The sequence below is a fragment of the Siphateles boraxobius genome, unplaced genomic scaffold (genome assembly GCF_051911475.1).
Source record: "Siphateles boraxobius isolate OS27281-9 unplaced genomic scaffold, OSU_SipBor_1 33, whole genome shotgun sequence".
Classification (NCBI taxonomy): Eukaryota; Metazoa; Chordata; class Actinopteri; order Cypriniformes; family Leuciscidae; genus Siphateles; species Siphateles boraxobius.
Genome location: NW_027508953.1, coordinates 6,721,191 through 6,734,565, shown reverse-complemented (window position 1 = coordinate 6,734,565; position 13,375 = coordinate 6,721,191). Strand labels below are relative to the sequence as shown.

Sequence of the window (13,375 nt, the reverse complement as noted above, 5' to 3'; positions counted from 1 at the left end):
GTACTGAAAGCCACAACCTCCAGTCAGCCAAAAAAACACTGCAGGGCAAATTGGGAGACGGTGGAGCAGTTGAAGTTTGAGAGATTTAGTGAGCCTTAGGGTGAATAGATGGCAAGGAGAAAAACCTCAAATTGCATCTAAAAGCTATTAAAAATATGGTGTAGATGACTTACAGCAAACAATCAGTAGGCTATCTCCTCTCATTTCCCACTCTTCCCTTTACATGCAGTTATGTCTTCTTTTATTCAAAACCATCTTTTAATCTACTATTTGCATAGTGAAGTTGAAATGCAACCAGAGTAGCAACATGTTTTTTTTCGTATTGTGAGGTACATATGAGGTAAACATTACCAGAAAATAAAAAAGGGCGGGGACTGAGTTCTATTCATCAGTTACAGATTAGATGGAACTGATTGGTTGCAAGCTTATAGAGGATTATATAAAAGGGGCGGGGTTTAAGTGAATGACATCATTATAGAAGTCTGGCATACGTCACCAGAAAGACGTCTGTCATTTCACTGGAAAATCTAGTTATGACATTGATTAAAAATTACAAGCTTAAAAACCATTTAAAAAAATGAAACATACATGGATGAATCCGTCACAATAAGATCAATAACATGCATTTAGAAAATAGAGTGAATTTTGTTTCACGCCGACCCAAAATGTCATGCATTTAGACACTCAATGGGATAGTTCACCCAAGAATGAAAATTCTGACATTCTGGTTTCCAACATTCTTCAAAATATCATATTTTGTGTTCAACAGAAGACAGAAACTCGTATAGGTTTGGGGCAACTTGAGGGTGAGTAAATGATGACAGAATTTTCATTTTAGGGTGAACTATCCACACTTGAATGTCATTGTATTAGAAAACAATATCCAGTCAAGTGGCATCTGCAAACAAATTATATCTATACTTTTCCTTAGCACTAAGTTAACTTCACTTATTTAGACATCTTCGTGATTATTTTTAACCAACTGGACTCAAAAGTGATCTTTTTTTAGAGTAGTTTAGTGTAGTTCAGCACATCAACTACGAATGTTAACGTTCAACAACAAGAAAGTGTCTACATAATTTTAATCTTAATTTTGAACAGCATATTAAAAGCAGACTTATGCATGTGCATCTGTTGTTGTTTTTTAAATGCTACTTCTTTTTTTACTTTATATCTAATAAAATGATATTCATTCATTTTTAAGTGTCGATTATTTTGGAGCAACTGTTAGATTTATTTATCTACTAACTCGCAACTTCGCATCAGATGCAGTAGGAAAGGACCACAAAACGAAACTAAACTTCTCTACAACAGGCTAAGCATTTGGATCTACTATTAATCTGCCTCATATTTCAAACATAATGCGTCTTAGCGCAATCTTTTCCGATCACAAACTAAATGCCTGAAATCACGGCTATCCACTCAAACAGCACTCAGTCAGCGGGAAGCTTAGTTCTGGTTTCCTTGACAGCGGAGTCAGAGGTCAAAGGTGGTTCAGAGGCTCCAGACACCACTTTCTACACTTTCCTACGCTAGTCAAGACATCTGCTCCAAAGGGAAAAATATAACCAAGTAAAGGCGCGCGCAATTTGCATGTGCAATGAACCCTATTGTGAGTGGGGTTAACTGAGGATGATCTACTCGCAGGTGCTACTGGAGGTTCATTTCTATGAAACTGGTATTTTATTATGAACACGTAAAACCAGAACTCCTTCATGAATACCGCAACACTTACTAAACACCATACGTTCTGGCAACAACAAACAAAGCTCGCGAGTTACGGATCAAAATACTGCATTTTCCTTACTTGTTTTGACAGCTGATGCCCTAATAAACAAACCACCTGGATTAAACAATGTATTGAGTATTTGCAGTTTAAATACAGAAAAGAATAACAAGCTACTCACCTTGATAGCGGTCCAAAACGGCGTTCACATAATTTGCGATCAAAATCCTTCCTTCGTGCGCAACAGCATGGTCGCTTGGATATTTATCTTGAAATTGCTGATATGGCCCCAAAAAAAAAACAAAAGGGAAAACGGTCACATTTCTCGGGAGAACATTCTTACCAATGCGTGGCATAACTAAATATTCGTCTAGTCTGTAGATCTAGTCACCCCGCAAAAATTACGATATTTATATACGTGAGGCGTACTGGTCACGGTTTATGATCCTAATATAGCTAGCATAGCTAGTTAGCAAAAAGCATATCTTGAGCTTAACCTTACATTACTGTATATGTCAAAAACTGGACTGTATGAAACAATATTAGCAAGTTATTAGACTCGGACTCTTCCTACAACGGGATGTCAAAATACATTGCTGCCATTGCAATTTTTTAAGACACATGTCAGAGCAATGTAAGTTCATCGCGGCTATAACCCCACGTATACAACGTCAACGGTCATTCAATTCACGTCTATGTGTTGTTTACTACCTCTCAAATGAGTGAATTCACACCAGGTAATTGGTACCACTAAACCCACATTCTAATGAAACGGCTGATCTGTCCTGTCAGGCACATTTACTGGTATGGCTGGCTAAAACCCCCGCGATCCGTCCACACGACTAGTAATGTAACGAAGCAGCCGCTGTTGGTGTTTCAGATTAGTAAAGTGTTCCCTTATCGCTCCGGTCGTCAATAAAAATCCAACAATAGCGTACAAACATCCTTGGGAGGACCAAAAGAAGCAGAATACAAAAACCTAACCCTCTTCGGGATGAGCCTTGCACGGGTTATTAAAAACACGAACTGTCAACAAAATGGCGGCTGCTGCGTTGAATCAACAGAGGACCCGAAATGGATCTCTCCCTCAAATTATTCCCCCTCTCCTCCGTTTATGTGCGGCGCTTGTTACCCGTGATAATCTGATGTGTCGCACGAATCCCTCTCCAGGTCAGCGTTAGTCGAGCTCAGACGCGTCGGAATGAGCCTCTCTCGTTAATCGGGCCTCCATGTCTGCTAAGCCCGTATCGTTACTGTCAGTACACCACGGGCATTCTCACAGTCAGAGCGGGGCGGGAGGGGAGGTGAGGAAAGGAGGGGGACGGGTAGAAGGGAGGGGAGTCGAGGGCAGTTGTCGAAGAAGGCTGTTCGACACTTTCTCCCTGCTAAATTGTACGGGGCATATTCAATTACAGACATTTGAACAACATACGGGCTATAATTGTTTTCTTCAGATGAAATGTAGAGCAGTTACACGTTTGATGAATCACAAAACGATTGACTCCTGAAAAAGTGTCGTGACTCGTGTGTTGTCGTACGCTCGTGGCAGTGTTTACCCACAGTGAAATATCGAGACTCCTGTGGGAATCTTAGCCGTGGGGCGGGTTGTGTAATAGTAAGTGAGCAGAATCCATCGGGTTGTGTAATAGTATAAGTGAGCAGAATCCATCATTAGGAGACCAGACACTAATAGTTGTTTGTTTTCAACGAATCTTTTAAGTGGTATGAATTGTTCTTGTTCACATGAAGAACAAAACAAAGTTTTAAGGGGTTTTTTGAATGGCTGTCATTGTTAGATTGTTTATCACCTGAAAGTGATTCAAGTGCATGTTTAAAGACGGTCGGCAACGCGTCATAGTTTGGGGGCGTGGTCGGCGTTGGGGAAAACACCGCGAACATCATGTGTAGCCTATTTTAATGACAAAAATGTCTTATTGCGAAGCATTGACGCCTGCCGACCGGCAACGATATATTGCTAAATTAACTGCAATAGGGTACGATTGCCCATATTTAATTAAAAACTGGGCCAATGACCCGTCCATAAATGGCCGGAGGTGTCGTTTCCAGACATATTTTGCTGTTGAATCTCCAGGTAAGACATCGCGGTAGCTAACGTTACCGGTAACATTAGCCTATAACTCAATCATATGTTGAGACATCCCTTATGAACAACAACTATAAGAATCTTGTAGTATTTTAGGACAAAATATTATAGTAATCTTATAGGAATACTATAGTATTTTATGACATAGGCCTACTATAGAAGTACTATAGAGGTATTACAGAACATCAGTATTACACTACTATTTATTGCTTGTAGCCATTTTGTCCTCCTTTCCCGTTCTTTGAGTTTATTAGGAAGGATGTAGAACTTCAATTCATAATTTGTCTGTTTATTGGCGGTACAGAAAATGACACCATGATAGTCTATTTCAATGAGCGCCAAGGCAATGTTTTCCCCCAATTGCGTACATTCACATCACGTGACGGGGCGTTCCCAGACAACCGACTGTATCTATAAGACTTTCAGTTAAACGCTTTTTTAACAAGTCAGTTCAGTAAATTATTCAATGACTCACAAAACACTCACGGACGCCACCTACGGGTGTAAGGAGGTACTACAGAAAGGTCTACTGAACAAATCTTTTTAGATGACAAATTCAAGAGAGTCTTGGGCTGCGTTCAAAATCACATACTTTCTTGTTAGGTACATATTTTGAACAAGTTATAACTTTACAACCTCTAAAAAAGTATGTTTTATATAGTATGAATATTTGTAGTTTGAGTAATCTGAGAATGTAGCTACTACACCATTTGTCATTATCATGTGACCTACCATCATCAGTTATGTCGCTTCACTACCATTCATAAATCCTCTTCCGTGTCCTCATGGGATAGAAAAGTGTCCATTGTATGCACACTTCAGAATCTAGCTGGAAGTAGTATGTCATCCGGGTACATTTTGCCTACTCTTTTATGAGTACTGTGAATTCAGACTTTTTACTTTCGTCATGTACTGTTTATGCAATTTCAGATGAAGCCAGTGAGATTATTCGAAATCCCAACCACTATTGCTGACACTAAGGTCATCAATTATTGTAATTTCTGTATCCTGTTGTGTCATGTCATGTCAGTGTTTAACAAACAGAATTGAGACTTTCGTGAGTATTAGCTGTGGAATGTTGTGTAACAGCATAAGTGGGCATAATTCGCAATAATTAGAGCAACAATATGATAACTGAAACCTGCTTTTTTATTTGACCTTTTCCTCCATCCACACAAACTCCCTTTGAACTTTTTAATCAAGCTTGGAGGAGGTGGAATATTCAGTTGCGCAAAACATATGGTTATTTTTTTTACATTGATCAAAGTAACTGGTCAATTCTGCATTTATACAAGTGCTGAGTGTCTTACTATTATGTCAAGGGATTATCATTGTAGGGACTGCTCTATGAATAAATATGAATACTCACGTGTCTCATTTACCTCTCTACCAATCATGCTGAAATGGCCTTGCTAAAATAAATGGAAATCAAAATTCATAGTTCATATAGTGAAACTGTTGCTGTTTTGTAACTAATTTGATGTGGGATTTTTCAAGCTGCAAATGAGATAATTAATCTGACTGACTGCATGAGGACGTGTCAAATATTACATGAATTAATTAGGAAGCTACGTTCAGAAGCTTTCTCTTCATACAAAATCTAAATGACAGATAAATTTTGAAAAGCATATCTGCCTCTCAAAGCACGCAAACACACCATAGGGTCTTTGAAGGAAGTCTCTTACGCTCACCAAGGCTGCATTTATTTGATAAAAAATACAGTTAAAACAGTAATGTTGTGAAATACTATTACAATTTAAAATGTCATTTCTTTCCTTGGATGGCAAAGCTGAATTTTCAGCATCATTACTCCAGTCTTCAGTGTCACATGATCCTTCAGAAATCATTCTAATATGCTGATTTGCTGCTCAAGAAACATTCCTTTTTTTCCCCAGTGTTGATTCATAGAATGGTCAAAAGAACAGCATTTATTTGAAATATAAATCTTTTATAACATTATAAATGCCTTTACTGTCCCTTTCAATCAATTTAATGCATCCTTGCTGGAGAAAAAGTATTTAAAAAAAAATCTTACTGACCCAAACCCTTAGAAAGGTGTATGTAAAACTTAACACAACAAAACTCTATTATGATTAAATTATGGAATTATTATTGGTTTATTAATCACAGTCTTCAATCCAATACTAGGCTTAAATATTTGAGATTATTAAATTCTAGTGCAATGCCCGTATTTCTAGTAATTGTTGGTTTGGTATGTTTCCGTTGCTGGCCTAAACTCTGAGAAAACGATAACGTTAAGCGCACCAGAATAAAATATGATATTCAGAATTAAACAGTGTAGCTGACTTAAAGATTCAGTTAACATCCACAAATGAATAAGCGCGACGATTCAGGGGAGGTTCAGACCTTGGCTGGAGCAGCTACACAGTGAACTCAGAGAAAACGCTACGCTTGAGCAGACAGTTTGTGAATAGGCTAGCTACTACAAATGATGGCCGTGAATAAAATATAATATTCAGATATTTTTAAACCACAACCCTCTAATGTTAGAATGTTTATTTTGTGGAGTGGGCACTGGGTGTGCAGTGTGAGCCAGCTAGAGCGGCAAAAGCCAATGTGTGCTTCTTTTACCGATATATTTAACAATATCTTTTGCATTTCTAATCCAAACAACGTCAAACTTGGCACTGCACTTACTCGTGCCCGTAGCAAGACACCCGTCAAGTTTGAAATCCATCGGACTAACGGTTCGAGAGATATGCGAATAACATATGCACGTTCAAAATCATTTTTTGTGTGTGTTTTTAGTAATTGTTGATTTGTGTTTGAGTGCTTATTGTTACAATTACACAGCAAAAGTTCAGTGACAATTTTATTTGTGCATGGTAGAAAGCAAATACTAGCTACTGACATAATGACATACAATAAATATGGAAAATTTTACTACATGGTTGCAAAACAATTTATAATGGTGATATTAGGTGACATGTAGGCTATTTGGGTATCTGTGTACAGGTAGCAGGAGTTTATATTAGATTAGATTTACATTGGTGTCAATATATTTGTTGTCATTGTGCAGATTACAGTTGTAGAGACAAAGGCAGTAAGTGTCTTTTATGTTTAGTTTAGCATAGGCTACTATTATACAGTAACGATAATGTTAAGCGCACAAGAATAAAATATAATATTCAGAAGTGAACAGTGTAGCTGACTTACAGATTCAGTTAACATCCACAAATGAATAAGCGAGACGATTCAGGGAGCAGCGACACGGTGAACTCCGAGAAAACGCTACGCTTGAGCAAACAGTTTGTGATTACTACAAATGATGGCCGTGAATAAAATATAAGATTCAGATATTTTTAAACCACAACCCTCTAATGTCAGAATGTTTATTTTTAAACCACAACCTTCTAAACATCATCTAAACATCTTCAATGTGTGCTTCTTTTACTGAGATATGCGAATGACAGACACCCAGACAGACGTTTCTGTAATTTATAGATAGATGTGTGTATATAGGCTATTATAAGTATATATACTGTACATTATATATGTGTGTGTGTGTACTGTATATTTTTTTAATCGCGATTAATCGATTTGACTATGTATGTGCAAAATCAGTTTTTGTGTGTTTTTAGTAATTGTTGGTTTGGTGTGTTTGAGTGCTCATTGTTATAATTACACAGGTGAAGTTCAGTGACATTTTTATTTGTGCATGGTTGAAAGGGAATACTGATACTGACATAATGACATACAATAAATATGGAAAATTGAACTACATATAAAACTAACTACTGACACTAACTACTTCTGAATAACTACAATATTCAGAAGTAAACAGTGTAGCTGACTTAATGTTTAGCTGACAATGGGCCGGTTTCCCGTTAAGGGCTTAAAATAAATCAGGGGCCTATACCATGAAGCCGGTTTAGGTGGCTAACCAGCTATGTTTCAGTTTAGTTTGCGACAACCCTGGGTTTTAGGGACCATGAGAGTGGTTTGGCTTTAAGCAGTGTTCATCGCCATAGTAACTTACGCTCCACGGCTAACCTGGTTTGGGGCAGGTTATGTTCCAGGTAAGAGGTTGCAAACCGAACTTGGACCAATCAGCTGTGAGCAAAGTGACACATGCCTGATGCGATAAAGTCACTCCACCTGTTTCTACTCCAAATTAAAGGTCACTACATAGCAAATGATTTTTAAAGACAAAATCGTCTGGTTTTTAGTGATGCTTATTAAGAATAATAAATTTGTATGATTTAGATATTATTTAGACCTATGTAATTATTATACCCTTAAACAATCACAGATGTACAATTTTAGTTCATCAAATATTATTACGCAGTTTAAATGAATAAATATATAAAGGTAATATAAATACACTTTAGAATCAATAGATGAAGCTATAAATAACTACATGTGAGCTTAAATGTTCAATTCTCTCTATACCTTTATCAGCTGTATAAAATAACTTCACAACTTTTACTTGCACTGATATGCAGTAGCGAGACTTTTTCTTTTAGTTGTCTCTTTCATAGACAGCTGTTTTTTTCTTGCGGTGTAAATTTGTTTAAATTCTTCCTATTTTAATACTTTTATTTAATAAGTGAATTGCACTGCTTCTCTCGCGTGAAATTAATCTCAGGTTCACTCTTTTTCAACGTGTGATTGGCTGTTCGCTACTGATGTCACACCTAAAAACTCCTAAACTCAGGATCAAAGCTGAGTTGACATAGAAAGTTGATGATCAGCATCATGGTACCAACAAAGCCTGGTTGGATTGGTTTGGTTTTGTCAACTCAAAACTAATCCTGTAACCCTGAGTTTGTTCAACTACCATCATGGTACAGGCCCCAGGACTAGGCTAATTCTACTTAAATTAATCCACACTAAACAACTGACTTTCTGAGATGTTGCTTAAGTTTGGATTAACTTTCTAGACTAAAGAGTCTCAGATTAAGGTAATCAAGGACAAGTGAGATCATCTTTTGGGAACCCGATTAGATTAATGGCATGCACATGTGGCTAAGGAGAGGTTGCTATAAAAACCTGTTATTGAATACTTTTAATTCATTAGTCTTAAGGAGTGTGTGGAACAGGAGTCAAAAAATTTATAAACGCAGAAGAAAACGCTCAAAAAACTTCATTGAATTTGAGAAGACCCTTTTTAAACAAATTGTATCAAATTATCCTGTAATTGGAAACAAACAGCATGATTCAGGTACAGAAAACAAGAAGAAGAAGGCATGGATTTCCATATTGAATGAATTCAACTCAAATGAAAAAGTAACCAAACGGACACTCCAACAAGTTCAGGTAAGATTTATTGTTGCCCCATTCTTACAAATCAGTCAATTATAAATGTTTTCATTAATGAAATGTAAAAAGAAAACAATATTATATAGAACTGCTACTTCAGAGTATATATTATCTTGTAAAGGTCCTGTGGAAAAATATAAAAATAAACCTGAAAAAAACAATTGCTGCTACGCGTCAAGAGCGTTTTAAGACAGGTGGGGGACTCCCAGTTCCACCAGACACAGAGTAGTTGGGGGACTTGTTGGGATTATTGAAAGTCAGCAACCCCTGGAAGGTATTCCAGATGATGACCATTTGGACAGTTCAGGTGAGGAATCTTTCAAAGACTCATTTTATAGGACACGTTTCATTTACAGTAACATGTGCTATCCCATCCAACATAATTAAATGCAAGTCATGTCTTGTAACAAAAATTAGGTAATGACCTTTATTGTTGAAGTCAAATGTAATGCTAATTTTTTTTTCCATACAAAGATGACCTGATCTTGACACAGGACTTGGGGGGCGCAGGGAACAGTCAAGATGCTCAAATGAATCCAGCAGCAGCCAGCACCAACATGCAGCAGCATGTTGCAACAACCTCAAACTCGGCACTGCACTTACTCGTGCCCGTAGCAAGACACCTGTCAAGTTTGAAATCCATCGGACTAACGGTTCGAGAGATATGCGATTAACAGACACACAGACAGACGTTCCTGTAATTTATAGATGGATAATGTAAAATAAATGTTAACATTGTTTTTGTGTCATTAGGTTGAATTATTAATTTTATATCAGCCATCAACCACCCTGAACGCTAGTTACGGATGTAACTGTGGTTCTGTGAATTCCGGATGACCGCCAGAGGCAGTGCAAAGCACTAGTGGATAATCGCTGCGCCAGCTAGATAGATCGAGGAGAATATAACAACAAAGTCACGTCATGACGCAGACCGAGACGCGAGTATATAACCCACAGCGACTCTGTGCCCAGCCTCAGAATGCTTTCTCGCGCATTCCGAGTGACGAGGGACTCTGGCGGTCATCCGGAATTCACAGAACCAGAGTTACATACGTAACTAGCGTTCTGTTTCATTCCTACTGACCGCCAGAGGCAGTGCAAAGCACTAGTGGATGACGCATATCAACACGGTCATGAGGAATGCCACCCACCTGCAAACATCAGGGTTTCTCCAGAAGGACTGCAGAGCTCACATCATGGGAAGCAGCCATGTTTACCTTGTAGAACCGCGCAAAGGTACATGGAGAAGACCAGGTAGCAGCTTTGCAGACATCCGCCAAGGAAACTCCCCGTAAAGTGGCCCAAGACGAAGACACGGCCCTAGTGGAGTGACAAGTAACACCCCCTGGTAAGGGCTGATGAGATTTATTATACGCCAACTTTATCGTCTCAACAATCCAGCGTGATAATCTCTGTTTGGACAAAGGTGCACCCTTGCGTACCTCACCATAACAGACAAATAACTGATCCGTCTGTCTAAAAGAAGCGGTAGACTTAACATGACACTTTAAAGCTCGTACAGGACACAGAAGATGAGACCTCCCCCCATCTGTATCTAAGTGATTGAAAGGCGGCTGAAAAGCAGCCAGATGAATAGACTGATTCACAAATTGTGGTAACAAAACTTTAGGGAGAAAGGCTGGATTAGGCCGAATAATGACCCCAGACTCCTCTGGTAACCAGCGTAAACACAATTAACTCACTGACAAGGCATGAAGTTCACCGACGCGTTTAGTGGAAGCAACGGCCAACAAAAAAGACACTTTTAAGGACAACCACTTAATATCTGCAACAGCTAACGGCTCAAAAATGGTGGTGCACAAAGGGACTATAGAACAAGCAGTAAGTCCCACACAGGAAAGGGAGTAGAATGAACAGGCTTTAAACGCCTCGCTCCCTTCAGAAAACTACAAACAAGGTTATGAGACCCAAGGGAAGCACCAGCAACCGGGTCATGATAAGCAGATATGGCAGCAACATAAACTTTTAAAGTGGAGGCCGCCCTGTTGTCATCTAATAGATGCTGCAAGAAACTCAAAACTATCGGCACAGTACAGTGAACTGGGTCAATTCCTTGATCCCCACACCAAGAAGAAAATATCCTCCAACGAGCAGCATAAAGTTGTCGTGTCGAAGAGCCCTAGCGTTGCCCATAGTGTTCACTACTGCTGGTTCACAATCCATTAACTGTGATCTGAACCCGAGGGCCAAACCCAGAGCTGAAGACGAGTTGGATCTGGGTGCCAAACACGGCCGTGCATCTGAGAAAGAAGGTCCCATCTGGTGGGAAGCTGCCATGGTTCACCTTGTAACAGACTCAGAAGGAGAGGAAACCATAGCCTGGATGGCCATCGAGGTGCCACTAAAAGCACCCTGTGCTTGTATAGGAATATACAATGTAACTTTCCCACAGAAGTGGAAATTGAGGGAACGCATACAACAGGCAACTCGGCCACTTGTGGGCTAATGCATCCTGTCCCAATGGGCTGTACGTCTCGGTTCTCGCGAACCACCAGCGGTTATGAGTGGTCATTTCCGATGTAATCAGGTCGACCTCTGCCTTGCCAAACCGACGCCAAATCAACTGTACTACATCCGGGTGAAGTCTCCATTCCCCCGGGAGCAGCAGATCCCTGGACAGAGCATCCGCCACTTGATTGTCCAATCCCGGAAGATGAACTGCCCTTAATGAGGCCAGCCGGCCCTGAGACCATGTGAGAATCTTGCGAGTTAGCAGTAAAGACGCAAGAGACCTGGTGCCACCCTGATGATTCAAATGAAAGACCGTCAACGTGTTGTCGGACCGGACAAGCACATGACGACCCATCAGGTTTGGTAAGAAGTGTTGTAGAGCTAAGTACACAGTCTCATTTCGTCACAGATCGAAGAACGTCGACTGTGCGTAACATTCGGAAAGGAAGAGACTTCAAGAACATGTTTAGGCGTCTCAGGTCCAGAACTGGACGAAAACGCCATCTTTCTTTGGAACAAGGAAGTACGTGGAGTAAAACCCGTCCCTCTGACTGAGGGGAAGAACTTTTTCTATGGCTCCTTTCAGTAACAGTAAATGAATTTCTAAGGAAAGGGCCATTGAACTGGTTACATCTTTGACGACTGTCGGAAAGATTCCTGAAAACTTGGGAGGCCAGCGTCGGAATTGCAGAGTGTATCCCCTGCTCAAAGTCACCAGAACCCAGGCGTCGGACACCGAATTTTCCCAGTAATGGAGATGCTGCACAGTGAAACGACCGACCGCCGGCCCCATAGCTTCAGGGTTTTTGGCCTCAGCCTTTAGGACCTGAGGGGGGGGCGCTGACGTGGTCTCCCCTGCTGGTGACGGTGAAAAGGGCGGCGTCCCTGAGCCTCCTCGGCCCCTCTATGTCGGTGTGGAGCTTGAAGTTGAGAAATGTTCTGCTGTCGCACTCGATGCTCTGAGCCCAGGTAGCGTGGGTGAGCCGGAGTCAGAGGCATTCTAAAAGGTGGTGCTCGTGAAACCTGAGTCAGTTGTCGTGTGCCTTCTGACAACTTCATTCTCTTCTCCAATATCTCAGAAACATTGGGGCCAAAAAGATGTCCTGGTACAATTGGCAGTTCTCTCAGTGTCTTCTTACAATCTTCAGGTAACCTTGCCTGAGCAAGCCATACCTGACGCCGGGCTGTTAGAAGGGTCGCTGAAAGTTTCCCAAGTTCCCGAGTCACATGACCCATAGTCAACAGAGCTGTCTGTAAGAACTGAAATGTAGAATCGTCAACGCTCGCTGACTCTAATGTGTTATTGCAGGCAAGAAGCAGCTGGCAGATAGTATTCTCAGCTCGAGTTATATAGGCTACCGACTCGTATGCCTTCTTAATAAAGTGTCAGTACGTCCACATTGTGCACTCGGGCAGCGTACATTGCCTCTTAGAGCCTCATCTGGTGATACCACCAAAGCTGCAACCGGCTGTTCAATTTCAGGTGCCCGTCCTACCCCAATGGATTCAGCCTCAGCCATTGCGACAAGAGTGCGGGCTGTCTTTGACCTCCTCCTAGGCACATTGGGACTGTTAAGTGCACTAGAGAATTCTGTCAAAAAATCCTTACCTGGGGGCATCGTGAACACATTACTATCAGCAGCTTGTCTGAAGAACACATTGGTTTGAATGGGTTGGACAGGTGATTTGTCAAGACCCAAACGAGCCACCGCCATCTGCAGAACAGATAATACATCGTCTGGAGCAGATGGGCCTGCGCCCGATGAATGTACAGACCCACCGCTCGAACC

At 40.5% G+C, this 13,375-nt stretch overlaps 1 protein-coding gene across 2 annotated transcripts in view; it reads right to left on the bottom strand.

The window, feature by feature from the left end:
• Positions 1-3,020, bottom strand: part of ash1l (ash1 (absent, small, or homeotic)-like (Drosophila)) — a 33,157-nt gene extending 30,137 nt beyond the window's left edge. Inside the window, exons 1-2 of one of the 2 annotated variants that reach the window (XM_077195223.1) lie at positions 2,859-3,020; positions 1,908-2,004 (exon numbers count right to left, since the gene is read on the bottom strand). The gene's annotated coding sequence lies outside the window, so the exon portion shown is untranslated. The remainder of the gene's footprint in view (positions 1-1,907; positions 2,005-2,858) is intronic. The other variant, XM_077195224.1, reaches the window with a different exon arrangement.
• Positions 3,021-13,375: the final 10,355 nt, after the last annotated feature.